This window comes from Antedon mediterranea, chromosome 8 (assembly GCF_964355755.1).
Source record: "Antedon mediterranea chromosome 8, ecAntMedi1.1, whole genome shotgun sequence".
Classification (NCBI taxonomy): Eukaryota; Metazoa; Echinodermata; class Crinoidea; order Comatulida; family Antedonidae; genus Antedon; species Antedon mediterranea.
This window is the reverse complement of record NC_092677.1, coordinates 22,782,742-22,799,765: the sequence shown is the minus strand read 5'-3', so window position 1 is coordinate 22,799,765 and position 17,024 is coordinate 22,782,742. Positions and strand designations below refer to the sequence as shown.

The window sequence follows — 17,024 nt, the reverse complement described above, 5'->3', positions numbered from 1 at the left end:
AGCAGTTGGTGTGAAAGAAAGAATCACAACTGGTTTAAAGTCAAACTTATTTGAGTCGGAACTTGCCATTGTTAGAGTTTTTAATTACTTGGGTCACACTTTGACACCCGATTTGAAAGATGATACAGATATCAAACGACAGTACAGGTCATTGTGCATTAGAGGTAATACACTATGTAGAACTTTCTCAAAATGCTCAAAAAAAAAAAAGTGTTTTTTGCTTAACACATATTGTAATAACTTATACTGTGCTTCTCTGTGGGCAAATTTTAATGTAAAATCTATGGAAGCACTAAAGGTGTGCTTCAACAACGTCTTTACGCCTGCTCCTTAATAAACCTAGGTCATGCAGTGCCAGCACCATGTTTGTAGAAAACCACATCTGCTTGTTCTACAAACTAAAACGTAAGGTGGTGTATGGCATGTTGTGCAGGTTGGAGAGGACAGGCAATATTGTCACAAAATTTATTTATGAATTTTCTCTTCCTTTATCCAATCTACATGGTAGATGGATGAAGCTATAGTTTTAACCATGTGACTATGTGGCGTAGGTTTTTTAAAATATATTTATATATATATAAACACAGTAGGCAACGAACATTAATTCTAAACCGCCTGGTGATATACTGAAATTTAATAAATTAATTTGAAACGATAAAGATGAGGAAATCTGTGAGAATGAGAAAAAGTCGACCCAACCGGGACTCGAACTCGGACCGTCTGCTTGATATGCAGTTGCCCTAACCATTCGACCACTGGGGCTTTCATGATATTGTTCAAACTCGATTGGATAGCGACTCTTTAACATTCTCTGCGTGGTAAGGCGGAACAGCACTAGTCCTCAGTTGTACGCACGCGCAACAGACATCAAACTGATATATATATATATTCCTTCACTTGCACTGATGAAGGGCTAGTGTTGCCCAAAAGCTCTGCTAACTTTTCTGACTGTTTTACTTTATCATTTTGATTTAGCTTTTCACTTTCTTTTTTTTTGTATCTCCATTGAGATCCAGCCACTGATACCCACAGCATTGTCATTTTTTCAGTAATTTGCCTTTGGATTTATATATATATATATATATTTTTGTTTCCTTTATATTTTTATAATAATGTAGACACTAATTTGTTCTTGAGCCATGGAGATATACTTTTTTTCCCGAAATAAAAGATGAATGAATGAATGAATGAAAGGAAATTAAGATACGCAGGACACACACCTGTAATTAGAGGAAGCTGTGGCCCATTGTTAAAGCTTACACTTGAGGGAAAGATCTGTGGGAGGAAAAGCAGGGGAAGACCAAGGAGATTGTGAATGGATGACATCAAAGAGTGAACTGGACTGGGAACCTACGCTGAAGTCAAACAGATGGCAGAGGACAGGGACGATTGGACGGTCACAATTTGGAACCTTGGGATTGAAGATTGCACATGAAAGAAAGGCATAACAAAATGCTAACAAAAAACCTTACTGTATAATTGGTAGGACAACAAATCATCAGTTTATCTTAATGCCATTTGATTGGTTGATAATTATGTCCTATGCATTATTTTCATCCATCCTAAGGATTTGGTGCATTGCAATATTCAGGTGGTATGTATTGCAGCACATTCAGGTTTGTGTGAAATTTGTACCCACTCTTCAGTATTTGCATGTGCGTATTTGCTTAACTCTAAAGTCATAAATTTTATTTGATGGGCCTTTAATTAACTAGTGACAAATAATGAATGTTATGTAAATGGATAATTAATTAAAAAATTATAGTGACAAAAAAAAACACTTTAAATTATAAACTTATTATAGTACAGGAAAACTATGAAATATGGTTGAAAAAATTGCAACAGAATTTATTTCACCACAATGCATTTCTATAAGGTCCCTATATGAACATACTAAAAGTCTAGAAAAATCCAGGTAGGGGAAATAGGTTTTTTAAACAAAATGGCCGCCAATGGAAAAAATGCCTAAAAAAGGACAAAAAAAACATAAATGATAGATCTAATTACCACTTTATAACAGTTTTTACAATGGTTTATATATTTCTTTACAGTTTCGAAGATCTGAACTACAATATACACATTATTTTAAGTGCTGTTAATTAGAAAATGGCCGAAAAACAAATGTTTAAGTATCTAGATATATCCCTATTGTTATAATATATAAAACGCAGTCCTTAATTCCTATGCTTAATGCATAGGATTACGGTGTCAATAATACATTTGTACTGTTATAACAATATATTACAACATTGGTGGTGCCAGAGGAGAGGAGTATAGGGATGGGAGATCATATGGGAAGGGTGAGGAGTCTGTCCGCACCAACCCCTCTCCCCAATTGGTTATTTTCGGGAGTATATGTAGACAATATGATGATATTTCCTAATATAAAACAATACCCCATTGAGTGCCGTTTCAAGGATTTTCATTTTTAAAAGTGACTAAAACTTTACCGGTATAATATTGTCGGAACTTCTGGGTCCGCTCTCATTGATGGCCCAGCCAATTGATGCTAGCTGCGCTCTCACCCCCCCCCCCCTCATCAGGAAAATCCTTGCGCCATCACTAGACTACAATCTATTACCGTATTTATTCGGATAAACGCTACATTTAGAAAAATTGAATAACCTACGCCACCGCAAGTCCTCCCCCTCCTCAATCTGACATCATTTTGAATTTATTTCCTCGAATGTACGCTCCACCACATGCATATTATACACAATATTGTATTTTAACACATCTCTATTTGTAATAGAATTCACTGAATGACATGATGGTGTTGTATTTGTTCATATCTAAAGGGTGTATTTATTTGATTATACATGTTACCACATTACACCCACAAAAATAAACGCCTCTCTCCGAATAAACTCCACACCACGATTACACGCCCCGACTACCCTCCTTAAAAATCAACCACCAAGGGCATTTATTCAAATAAATGTGGTCATTTCACTTACATCTTGTCAGTATCTCATCCTCCATCTATTGGTGGGGAATTGAGCATGTGCTGATGCCGTGGCATTCTTAAAAAATAGTGGAGCAGCAGTCCAAACCATATTTTCTGCAGCTGCAATTTATTTTACTACAACCTTATTTACAGGTACATCTAATCAACTTTAATAGTTTCTCTGGTGGTGCTGGTAGTAAATTTGTCATCAATACTTTCCATCCCTAGTCTGTGGGTTGAAGAGTATTTCCTATCCACTGCTATACCTGGTAATAAAGACTCACGAAAGGAAATTTTGCAGCAAGGGAATAGATTTGCTTTTTGCAACTTTCTCAAAAAAAAATGGGCTCCATATATAGCTACCAATGCCAAATTCCTGATGCATTGTTTTCTTTTTTTTTGGAAACTGTTTGGTTTACAGAATTTGACATACAACTCCAACTGTGATGTGATGCTTTTTAAGACCAACACCTTTTCCTAAACCAAATTTACTTATGGCCCATAATTATACCCATTAAACACAAGAGTTTACTTTGCCTTCGCATAACGTAACAAACATACATGGTACATAATAAATGTCTTGAAATGTTGCTGTTTCGGGCCAAGAGGTTTGATGTAGCAGTGCTCCCCCATTGATAACATACAGTAGGCAGTGAGATGAAGGATTCTGAGTAGTCTAGTAGTGTGTATGGAGTCAATGGAGTAAAAGAGGGCTGCAGGAAAAGTACAAGGTTCTTTTTCAACAAATGATGCATGGTGTATGACTGTCTCACATAGCCATCATCAGTGATGAAATAGTATATGTGAGGGAATGTGCACTGCTTCTCTATTGATGAATATGGTTGATTTTGACCCATGTGTAATAATATGTTAAATTAATATTCTGTCACGGTTGCTTCATTCATTGATTTAATATCGTATGTTCTCGATGGGGGAGCACTGTGAATGCATGTAAAGTCTTTTTTTGGTGTGAAGCTCTGTAAAAATTAATTTGCTTTTTATACATGGAATCCAGGGATGTGATACTACATCCCATCTATTTGGTATAGGAAAAGGTTTTAGTCTTAAAAAGTCATAACACCTGGGCAGTAGTATGCTTACAAACTCTGTAAAACAAAACGTCTCCAAAAAAAAGAAACCATCGCATCAGAGAAATTGGCATTGGTAGCTATACTGTATGGAGGAATACGTTCTGGGAGAAAGTAGCAAAAAGCAAAACAGCACTTGAAATAAAGTCTATTCCCCCAACAACAAATGCTGCAAAATGTCATTCCCTGCGTGTATATTACCATGGTAAAGCCATGGATAGAAAATACTCTTCAACCCACAGACTGGGGGATGGAAAGTTACAAATGGCATGATATGTCCATTGATGACAAATTTACCACCAGTGCCACTGTTTGTGACGAATACCACGGCATCAGCACATGCTTAATTCCTACCTATAGACAGAGGATGATAACTGGACAATGAAAATGAATGGATTAATAGATTGTAAGATTGTATAATTCTATTGTTGTGACAGTAAAAATGTAAATGAACTGTTATTAGACACAGTAGTCCTGCATTATAATGCATAAGACTACGTTGTCTATTTTTATAACCGTGGTGATATCTTGATACTTAAATGTGTGTTTTTGCTGCTAAATAGCACTTAAATTAATATGTATATTGCAGTTTAAATGTTTGACACTAAAGAAATATAAAAAGCATTATAAAAACTGCTATCAAGTGGTAATTAGATTTATACAATATATGTTTTTTATTCATTTTTAGACATTTTTCGCCATTGGCGGCCATTTTGTTTAAAAAAACCTATTTCCCCTACCTGGATTTTTCTAGACTTTTAGTATGTTCATATAGGAACCTTATAGAAATGCATTGTGGTGAAAAAAATTCTGTTGCAATTTTTTCAACCTTTTACTGATTCTGAGCATATCTTTCCTGTACTATTATTCCTGAATAAGTTTTAATTTAACTATGCCAGTCATCTTTCAAGGACTATAACCAGGGTCCAGTAATAAGTTTGATATGGTTAAAAAACAAACTATGAAAAAAGTGAGGAAAGTCATTATAATTCAATATTTCAAAATTTATTTTTCATTTCTGAAGATAAAAAAATTTGTTTTAAATATTGAATCCTAATGGCTCACTAAATTTTTTCGGTGTTTGTTTATAAAACTATATAATAATACTGTCATGTACAATTTAGTAGTTTAAAAGTGAATGTAAGCTATCAGAAATTGTTAAACAATTGGCAGTACTATATTGTGGTACTCTATACCAGGATGCTCTTGATATACTTGATCTCAAATCTAGAGTCTGAATTTTGCAAAAAATTCGCTAATAAAAAATTCTTCTCGAAAAACGCTTTTGCCACTGGTTCACTGACTGTTTACAAAATAGCCCTATCCCATATCTAATGAAATTGATCGAGTAGGCATTAAAATCTTAGACATCTGGGAGATTATTAAAAAAAATTTGAGTGTGTAGCATGCTCTTTCTTTTTATTGTGTTTGTTCTTTGTATTCATGTGTAATTAGCATAATATTAATTATTTTTGTACAAATAAATATTGCAATTCAGTGTTTTATGCTGTATATTTTTATATGATTGATTGAATAAAGATACCGAATAGGCCTACTAAAATCAAGATAAGCAATCATACTGTACACTACTACAGTGGCAATGCCAAGTTAAATGTTCTATTCATCATGTACAATCACTCACATATTTCAATATTGAACTATGAATCAGTGTTTGCATCTAGTTCTTTCACTTCCTTGTTATGTTAGTACATTATGTAGATAACTTCCGGCTATAACGAGTAATCAATTTAAATTATGAATACCTATATAGTATATACAAAAAGAGACTGGTACTAATATTTGGTGTAAAACCATGTGGTATTCAGGGCCGTAGCCAGCATGAGGCAGACAAAGCACTCACCTCGTCTGAAATTTTCAATTTTCACCCCCACCCCAATTCTCCAGCAGATTGTCACATTTTATAAAATGATTACATTTAACGCATCTTTGCGAAATTACAGCCTTTATATTTATTGCTACATTTAATGGTCCCAATATTTTATGACAACAAAAAATTGATTTAAATTAAAACAATATTTTCCTACTGTAGATCAAAATCTTGTTTTCTATCAGTGTCAGCCTCACAGTATTTTCAATAGTTCTGTAGCTAATGTATAGGTTAATTTCAAAGATACATTAGACAAACACAAATTTATACATAATCAGTTTCAAATCTCATACTCACAAAAAAAATTAGCAAGAAAATATTCGCACACAAAAAACAACAAAACATCATGGAATTTAACGTCTTAAACAACACACAAGATTAAACACAATCCTTTTAACATTATTACCAAACTATTTTTGTTTGTGAAAAATAGATTATTTTTATATTCAAATCCGATTTATTTTTTGTAATTTGACGTCATAGTTCAAACAAAATGTTTAAAGAAAATGTGCAATCTCAAACAGCACATTTAGCTACTTTCCAGATGATCAATATATTTAGTTGCATCAAAACATGGCCACGAAAGTACTGAATGTTGTGCGATTGACAATGCAGGTATATGTACAATAATAATTAATTGTTTTGACCACATCATAATGTAGTCACAAGAGGTGTAGTCACAAGAGGCATGTTTTCTTTATGCTCATTCCCTTATGTTCATTTTCCTATGTTCATTCCCTATGTTCATTTTCCTATGTTCATTCCCTATGTTCATTTTCCTTGTTCATTCCTTTATGTTTATTCCCCTATTTTCCTATGTTCACTAGTGTACACTGACCATTATTACCACTTGTACATGTACTTGTATGTTTTTTAAGTGTTGAACAATTCGATTTGCTAAATATTAATAATACTCCTTTTACACCAAAACTCTGGATGACCATTCAAAGCCTTAAGAAACTCTGGAGATACCATTAACACAAACCTAGCAACACCAGGGTTTATAAAATAAAATTGTAAATTTCGCCCTCTATTTTGTTTGTTTACATAACGACAATCATTAGAATCGTTTTAATTGATAATCTGTTTAATTTAATAATTATTTCCAAAAGTCTCAGAGGGCCATCGCCCTCCGGAGAAGGTTCAGCTGTTCAACCCCGCTGTTTTTTACCCCGGAGTTGTTTGATTTCATATTTATTTATTCAGGTTTATATAGTAAAAAAATGCAGCCCGAAGGCTGAAATTGTTGATATACAAAAATATATATATGCAAACACAAATATCAAAAAAATATATATAATTTATACAAAACATTTAAAAATTTGAACAAGTCAGTTAAAAAATAAATTGTGTTGAAAAATGTATATACTGTACAAATGCATAGGCCTATATATGTAAATATTTACAGTATGACATCGTCAGCATGTGATCATTTTAAGTATTGTTTAAATTAAGGATTCTACTTATAGTAAGGGCAGGCGAGGTCTTAAGACGGGTAGTTCTATAAACAGGTATATTAGGGATGTATCTACCATGGTTGATCTAAGCTCTCTAGTAATAATGTAATAAATCCCATTATGACCCGGATAGTGATACATGGTGGCTGTACACATTTTTATTTAGAGCAATTCTTTACACACAAATCAGCAGATGTATTCATCAATTTGATTTTTAGCAATTAAATTAAAAAATTAAAATGAGTTTTGTTTATTCACATTGTTTTTTGGTATGTTGAGTCACTGAGGCATGATGAATAGGTGAATGTGTTATGACTAGCTGGCACATCCAGGTCAGTCTTGAGGTCACTTTACTTATGTCAGCTTGCTAACTTACACCATTTGAACAGCATGAAAAATAGACTTTAGACACAAATGAAATAATTGCATAAACGCTGGCATGATTTGTAAGATAATCCACAAAGTAAAACTAAAAGATTTTAATATGAACAGCTTTCATTAATATGACTTGCCGTTTAACACAGAAGTGCAATGCAATCATTTTATTTTGTTAAGGCTTAAAAAGCAGCCAAGAGCATTTCAATTTTAGTTTTCATATGATGGCCGTCTCTTTTATGTTATGCAATAACAGTACAAATACACTTGACTTCTCTATAGTATTTACCATAGTACCTTTACTATTAAATGTAACAACTTTTTCACTGATTCTAATCATCATTAGGAGGAAGATTCAGGGATCTAGTTCGGCAGTTGCTTAATGCTAGCTATCTAATCCTAAAATGTTCACTATGATGTAGATATTTTGCTACACTATATTGCTGTGGTCCACACAGTTATCGAAATTTGTCCACATTTTGGAGTGGACTGTAGCCAGGGATTCCTCTGTGTATGAACTGAAAATGATAAATTGATTTTGAAAAATTTTCCTTTAATCCAATAGTGTATAAGGCTATATTCTGGTGGTTTACAGGTGGTCGGGAAGGGGTGGTTTACAGGTGGTCAGAAAGGGGTGGTTTACAGGTGGTCAGGAAGGGTTGGTTTACATGTTGTCCATGGTCATATGTTGGTCTTACCAGAGAGGTCTTAATACTAATTACCAACTCCCTGATTTCTGAATTTCTTTCTTTTAAAAAATGAAATTGCATAAAAAAAAAAGCATCATGTGCTGTGTGTGTTTGTGACCTCAACCTGTAGGCATGCAACTGAATACCCTCTAGAGACAACGTGACTTCACGGCGGTATAAGTTTGAATATTCTTCCCAGTCTGTTGATTCGCGTCAACCAATTAAATGGCGAGGATCCAAAATCGTTCAACCGTGAGCCTTCATAGACTATCTTATCCCAGACGTTTTTTGGGTCCAGCAGCTGGGATCAATAAATTATAGTTGAGTTTACAAAGTCGCAAAACTGTTACTACAGTATAACTGTTACTTGCTTTAGCTTCCTCATGCGAAATGCGTGAAAAAAAAACATGATGGCAGCATTTTCTGGGTCCTCCTAAATACCAAGACCTACCAAGACCTGTCAATTTAAAGTGTTAATTTAACGAAATATGATATATAGACTTCTAATCTAATAACATTTCCAACAATAAAAACCTAAATTTTAGCGCGACAAAGACACCAAAAATGTTAAATGTAGGCCTACAACACAGTAGGCCTATACTACGACTAGCTGCGTCGAGTGTCAGTGAGCCATACTACTGTAGTTGACGCAATACAGACATTTGTGACACAATGTTAGACTTGCTCCAAGTCTGTATTTATTGTCTTTTTTAAAGTCATTCCACACGTCGTCGTTTTGATTTTTGTCTGAAAATACAGACTTGTGAAACAGTACACGTATAGAAATCGTTTTGCAGACTGCAAACATCCGATAAGAATGACATACTGTAGGTTATCATACCGTATTTGGCTATATGGGGCGGGCGGTATGTAAATATAGATTTCGAACCAACCGATGATCATTTTGTTTTAGAATGAAAATATCGACGTACGGTACAATCGAGACTGAACAACTGTTGAAATATAAATCGTGTTGACAAATTGTTTTGTTTATTAATTGTCTAGGCCTCCTTTGTAGGCCAACTCAACTCGTACGTAGGCCTATGACCTGCCATAAAACGTCAATAAGGTACATATACCACCACCAGCACACAACAGAGTTACACCACCACACAGACAGGACAGGCTAGGAGGAATTAAATAATCTCTGCATATAAATAAATCCATTCAATGTATGATTTGCGAGGAAGCTATGCCTATCATTAACAAGAAGAGTTTTCATGTTCTTGGAGAAAATCCCATCAAATGTTTACCAGACTACTGGACATATAAAATCATTTCTAGCCTTTAGAAACTTTCATCAATGATGTACAAAAGTACACACGTGTGTACGTCTCCACACATTGTCTACTCTAAACGTAACATAGCGCATGCGCTACATCTTAGTTGTTGAGTCTTTGAAATTCTAAAATATGAATAATATTAAAACAGCGTATGCGTGAGTAGCCAATCGCATGCGGCTGAAACTAGTCAACTGGATAATCTATGTACCAAGAATTCTTGGTGTCAAACCATGTGACTTTTGCGTGTTTCCCCAGATGGAGTATCCAAACTCAAGTAATACACGTATAAAACGCCATATGTGCAAAAATATTTATATTTTTACTAAAATTAAGAGAAAACTCTGTCTGGAGCCCAGACTAACGCAATGTATGCATCAACTCGAAGCGAAGCTAGTCGATTATTTAACATTTTTGGTGTCTATATCACACTAAAATTGAGGTTTTATTGTTGGAAATGCGATTAGAAGTCTATATCATATTTCGTTAAATTAACACTTTACATTGACAGGTCTTGGTAGGTCTTGGTATTTAGGAGGACCCGCATTTTCTAACCTAGGAAATCAACAATAATAGGGATACCGAGAGCTGACTCCATTTTCATTACCACGATTAAACAGCGCGCACGTTACTATGCGCGCAATGTCATTGACGCGGTATTTTTCTACTTTGGTAAACACTTTTTATTAGGTAATTATTCTGAAAATAAATTAATTATGAAAATATCCTTTTGAGTAAATATTCATTTACCTATTATTCTATAAGATCAAGTATTTTTTATTTCCATTTCATTCACCCAAAAATGTTAATATAGTGGTTAAAAGATCGTTATCGCCTAGCGCGTATAGCTTTTGTTTACTACGAAACCCTCGGAAGGCTCAATGACCTACCATTTTCAACCTTATTTTTGTAGTTGAGCCTCTTATGACCTCAAAATGTATTTTATTCCTACACCAAGATAATATAGTTCCACATACCATGTGCTTGTTACTAAGAAAAATATTAATTTTAAGTGCTAAAAAAACAGTTTTATCCCGATATGAGGTCTATATAATTCGCATATTTCATAGTAACAGCCCATATACCATGAAAAATAGCTGTTTTGTCCATTTTAAAAATAATTTTTGGAAAATTCCGAGAGGCTCAACAAAAACGCCATTTTATGGTATGATGTCATCGCAAGCCAATCAAACCTTCACATTCGACCGCTCCGCATGTCTCACGGTTGAACGATTTTGGATTTTCGCCCTTTGATTGGTTGACGCGAATCAACACACAGCGGAATAATTTTCTCGCAAGTGCCGTGAAGTCACATGGTGTCAGGCCTGTCCAATTACACAGGAAAATAATGCATTGAAATTCTTCGAATGAGGTTAAATAAACTCTTTTTTATATAATAAATAAGTACTATCATATTTGATTGAATTTTACAATGTTGATATACAAAATATATTACTTAAAATCGTGATTTTATATAATTATTTTTACGAAAAATGACTAGTTCATACAACTGTCGACTGGGGGCGCAATTTGTTTACATCGTTCGTGGCTAAAAACGATAATTTTCGGCGATGTTTTAAACCCTATATTTCGAAAACTACAAGTCATATTTTCATAATTCCTTCTTTATTATAATATTGATACAAAATACTAACAGGCAATGTATAATTTGTTTGCAAAATATTAACTTTTAATTTTACATCGTTATCCCTAACAATAAAGTTCAAATGTTTTCAGAGAATAAGAGCCGTTTTAAAAATGACGATCTCCAGAAATGTTGTTCCTGTTTGGTACTCCAAACCATTGCAAGTTCATACTTGGTTTTTGTGGTGTTAGCATCGATTTATTTTATGTCTCATAACATATTTGGACAGATAAAGCTTTATTCTACAAGGGTCAAGCGGGATATAAAATTTAAGGTAAAATTATGAAGAATCTATTTTTTACAGTAGAATTTTTGAATAACACTTTTGCACACTGTGACAGATATAGGACCGTGCACATTTACCATTTGTCCAATAATCAATTGCATACTTAGCCTAGCTAGGCTAGGTTTACACATAGATTTACACATAGATTATGGTAAAAAGAGGTTTTTAGTGGACACATTGTATTGTAACATAGCATGATGGACTAACAAGCCTACAGTAGTATAAACCAGGAAAACAGAAACGCCAAATTGTTCAGATTGTCACTGTGACTACCATTGAAATCCACGTAGGCCTAACAACACTGAGGGCCGGAAAGGGGACCAGTATGTGCTTAAGTTTAGTTCAGTACCTAGAGTAGTAGTAGACCCGTAGCTAACCCCTAGCTAGCCTAGCCAAGCAAGTATGCTGCAGCAGTGGAGTGCGGTTGCCCTAAATGTACGTCAACACATTTTTATTGAAACAAATTAATAATACCTTGTTGGGATAGCTTCCTAGCCTATGTCAGTATTCCTCTTGGATACGATATCATATATTTGCTTCCATTATTCAAAGATCAACTTTTTCACGTAAAAACTTTGAGTGAACTTCCGAAGATTCGTAGGAATGAATCAAACCGACAATCGAAACCTTCGGTTTTTTTTTATTTAGCTCTAGCTGTACATGTTGTTGTAAGAACTTCCGCATACTAGATTCTAACTATAGAGGTCGCACTTTAATGTTGGCATAACATTCTGACATTTGAGGTATCACTATCAGAGCGTCATTCTGACGACAGGAGCATTCTACTCCTCTACGGAGAGCGCCATTACGGTGCCTTTATTAAATTCAATAATCGCAATAATAGTAGGCTACGGTAACTGCTCAAGTGGACCCAATTTAGCACCAGGGTAGCACAGTGATATAAAATAGAAATATTAAAGTCAATAATTTTAATATCGTTTCGTATGTTAATACACTGTGCTCAAGTGGACCAAATTTGGGCGCCAGTGGAACAGTGATAAAAAATAGAAATAAAGTCACTATATTTTAATAGCTTTTCGTATGTTAATAGGCCTACACTGCTCAAATGAACCCAATTTGGCCCCAGTGGAGCACAGTGATATAAAATAGAAATAAAGTCACTAAATTGTAATATCTTTTCGTATGTTAAAACACTGTGCTCAAGTGGACACAATTTGGCACCAGGGGAGCACTAAGTCACTGAATGTTAATATTTTTTCGTATGTTAATACACTGTGCCCCAGTGGACCCAATAAAGTTTCAATATATTTTCGCATGTTAATACACTGTGCTCCAGTGAATCCAATCTGGCGCCATTGGTGGAGCACAGCGAAATAGTCACATACAAAAACATCCAGAAAAAATACTTCTGGAATTCAACAATTCAAACTTGGTATATAAAAATATTCAATACTGGTTACTCCATCCGTAATGCAAAGAAAAATTAGTTTCAAGCCATATCAGTGATTTTAATAACTTGCGTTAAAATAAATACTTATTTAGTATCCCCTGAAAGTGCACCTATTGAATCATTGAAATTAATGAAATTAAATATTAAGTCTCCAGTACTAGCCCACCATAGTTGGGGCAGAGCTAATAATGAAAATAGAGCCCAGAATTGCACTTATTACTATACATAATCACCTATGATAATTAGGATAATGTTAAAATTGCAACTATCCAGATGCGACTTCAACATTGGGGAGTTTTCTACTTTAAAAACTCGACTTCGTATATGCATAAGGCCTAGCCCGGCGGCGGAATTAGTCTAAGCTTCGAAATCGGTCTGGAAATCGGCATCTTTGCAAATGTTCTATAATTGATCTTATTTCACTCTCCATTAACCCCATACAAAAATCATCGGAGACAAACTATCTGTTTAAAATATGTTTATTATAGGATGGTGCGGCCATACACACCAACTACCATACATAAACGTTTATTTATAACATATTTCAATACAATATCTCGCATGAATCGGACATCGCTACCTACCAATGTAGCAACATTGATTAACAAAATCAAAATTCAACAGTGTGGCGTGTTGATCGCGAATTACTAACAATACCATCTTTCCCACTACACCTGCACACAAACTCATTTGGAGACAAACATACTCTTCTAAACATGTAATGAAGATAATTAATTTCTTTTTTTACATTAAAATTGAGGGCGCTAAACATAAAATTTACGAGATCAAATACATGTAGCGAAAGCCAAAAAGAAGTAAAAAATGTGCTCTCCCTGCCTCAGCACTAAGGCCCTGCCACAGCCTTGGGGTCGTTTCCACCACATCATCACCAGATGCATTGCTAGTGCCTTCTCAAGATGTGTGGTGGAAAGGGGGACGTAAATTCGGTGAACCCCAAACACAGCTGGTCGCATACCTTTAACTCTATTCCACCGACCAGCGTGGGAATCGAGCCCACGACATACGTGTTGTCAACACGACGCTCAGTCGCCTGGGCTAACTGGTCATTTTGGTTTTAACAAGGTTAATATGATATTTATGACGTAATGATGAATTACGTAATACACGTATAAGTAGACTATTATCAACTGTTCCGTCGTGTACTAATTTATGGCGTAACGGATAGTGCTCAGGTTTGAGTGCTCTCAGTAGTGCGTTCGAACCTCTAGGGATATTTTTTTCTTAATTGAAAATAAATATTGTTTTTATGAAAGTAAGATATTTTTAGGGTTGTAAATGTCAGGCCTAAACAAGTGGACCTTTTTTAAAATCAGAAACAAAGTTGCATGGCATTATTTTTATCGATTGATCATTCATTTCATGTAAATAGACTATTATCAGCTATTCAGTCATCTTCAGGTTTGTGGCGTAACGGGTAATTCTCAAGTTTGAGTGCTCTCAGCATTGTGTTCGAACCTCTACGGATATTTTTATTTTTTTTATTATTATTTTTTTTTAATTGAAAATAAATAGTTTTTAAAAGTGAGATATTTTGAGGGTTGCAAATGTCAGGCCTAAACAAGTGGACCTTTTTTAAAATCAGAAAAAAATCTGCACGGCATTATTTTTCATTAAATAGACTGCCATAAAGACTCGAAAAGAAGCCAATGTGCTCCTTCATTTTCAGTACTCATGGGTGAGCTTCTTTTCCACCTGGAGTTCTTTTCGAGAGCTGATGGGTTCCCCCCGGAAAGATTAACAGTTGTTGACCGCGAATGACTAACATGCCATCTTTCCCATAATACACCTGCACAAACTCATTTTCATAACAACGCACGGCATACCAAACTGTTTAAAATGAGATATAACATTTTAGTGATTTTATTTCTATTTTATATCCATGTGCTCCGCTCGTGCCAAATTGGGTCCATTGAGCTTTGTGTATTAGATACGAATGAGATACTGTATTCAAATTTAGTGACTTTATTTCTATTTTATGTCACTGTGCTCCCCTTGTGCCAAATTGGGTCTATTGAGCTTAGTGTATTAGATACAAATGAGATACTGTGTTCAAATTTAGTGACTTTATTTCTATTTTATGTCACTGTGCTCCCCTTGTGCCAAATTAGGTCCATTTGAGCACAGTGTATTAACATACGAAAATATATTTAAATGAGTGACAATCTATTCTATATCACTGTGCTCCACCACCGGTGCCACATTTTATCCACTGAAGTAGACCTACTATTTCTATTTCTGAAGTAAATAAAGGCATAAAGCTTTTCATAATTTACTCCCAGCTCAGTTGTCCACGATAAATATACTCGACAAAAACACCAATTCTACCCACAATTTAAATAAACCACTACAAAATCATTAAGTTTAGTCAGTGTTGAACTTTAGCGTGAAATACATGAGACTCTTAAGTTACATAAGAATCCTATAACTTTTTAAATAAAATACAAAAATAAATTACTTTTGCAATACTCTGATTAAAACAGGTATTTTTACAATTAAATCTTTTTTTGTTGTTAAGATTAAAAAAAAGATTGTTTGCATTCTTAAAAGTTACATTTTGTTTGCCCTTGTGCCTTTTTTTCATATTTCTATTTATATATAAATATACACTATACTGTTTTGTTACAGGGGGTTTCTACTTATAAGCTGTGCTTCAGAGATTCCCTCTTTCCATTCTTTTGTTTTTTAATGATTATTTATGTATATTTATGTTTTTGTGAATTGAAATAAAGAAACAAACAAACATAACTGGCGCTCCGTAGAGAATGCTCCATCGCCAGAATGACGCTTTGAATATACCTCCACATTTTGCGCAAACACCCCCACATAATTTATAAGCACTCTCCAGAAAACTATGTTAATAACGTTTTCTTGCTTTTGTATATCATCAATACAAATCAATTTTGTTGCTGTTGGCCAGAAAAAAAAGTGGGATGCTTGGTCAGTACAGGGGCCAAAACGTCAATATGGTCAAAGTGATTACTGTGATGTTATTCATTAGAATGAATATAATTATGTACCGTTTCTAATGAGGAATAAGCATACAAAGCATCCATAGAATAAACAAGTGGACCTTTTTTTTAAATGACGAACAAAGTTTGGTTCCCACTAGAACGTAGTGGGAACCACGCTTAATGGAAGCTTTAAGCTTGGTTCCCACTAGAACGTAACGCAAGGACGCAAACGCAACGCAAGCGTTTTAACCAATGGCAAGCGAAGTTATAGACAGTTAGCAATCACAAGCGAATAAGCCATCGCTTGTGATTCGGCTTGTGATTGGTCAATTCACTTGCGTTGCGTTACGTCCGTGTTGCGTCGCTAGGAACCACGCTTTTTACGTTGCGGTACGTACGTCGTTGTGTTACGTCTCGTGAACGTGAGAGGTGTCATAAGATTATATAGCGCCGCTACGCGGCGCAAGATAGGTAACTATTGCCAAGCTCCTATCTTATAACACTACGCGCCCAGAAAATCCATGGACGCCATTCGGGCGGACAGGTTATTATTGTGATTTAAATGTAAATGGTTTAAATTTTGCGGTCCGCCTCGAAGTATCTGTGGTTAACCATCCTTATGATTGATACATGGAAAAGGGAAGAAATTATGTAAACAAAGTAAAATAAAAGTTTCTTTGGGATCTGGACACTTTACGATTAATTCTGTGTATTTACATTTATATGTTTGGTTAGACAACTTCATTCTTTAACCGAAACATCGTGGATATTGCCTTGACAACGACTTTATTCCGGTTCAAACTTGTCCGCCGGAATGGCGTCCATGGATTACAAAGGTCTCACCCAAGTTACCTATCTTGCGCCGCGTAGCGGCGCTATACAATCTTTGGTGTCATTATTTTCAAAATCGCCTCGCCTCAGCCCCAACTATGGTCACCTGTAATCACCTGTAATCACCTGTCTTGTCGGGCTCGTAAGTAGACCAT

At 34.9% G+C, this 17,024-nt stretch overlaps 1 protein-coding gene across 2 annotated transcripts in view; it reads right to left on the bottom strand.

The window, feature by feature from the left end:
- Nucleotides 1–12,275, bottom strand: part of LOC140057327 (1-phosphatidylinositol 4,5-bisphosphate phosphodiesterase gamma-1-like) — a 75,939-nt gene extending 63,664 nt beyond the window's left edge. For both annotated transcript variants that reach the window (XM_072102942.1, XM_072102941.1), the window contains exon 1: nt 12,130–12,275. The gene's annotated coding sequence lies outside the window, so the exon portion shown is untranslated. The remainder of the gene's footprint in view (nt 1–12,129) is intronic.
- Between the last annotated feature and the right edge of the window lie 4,749 nt (nt 12,276–17,024).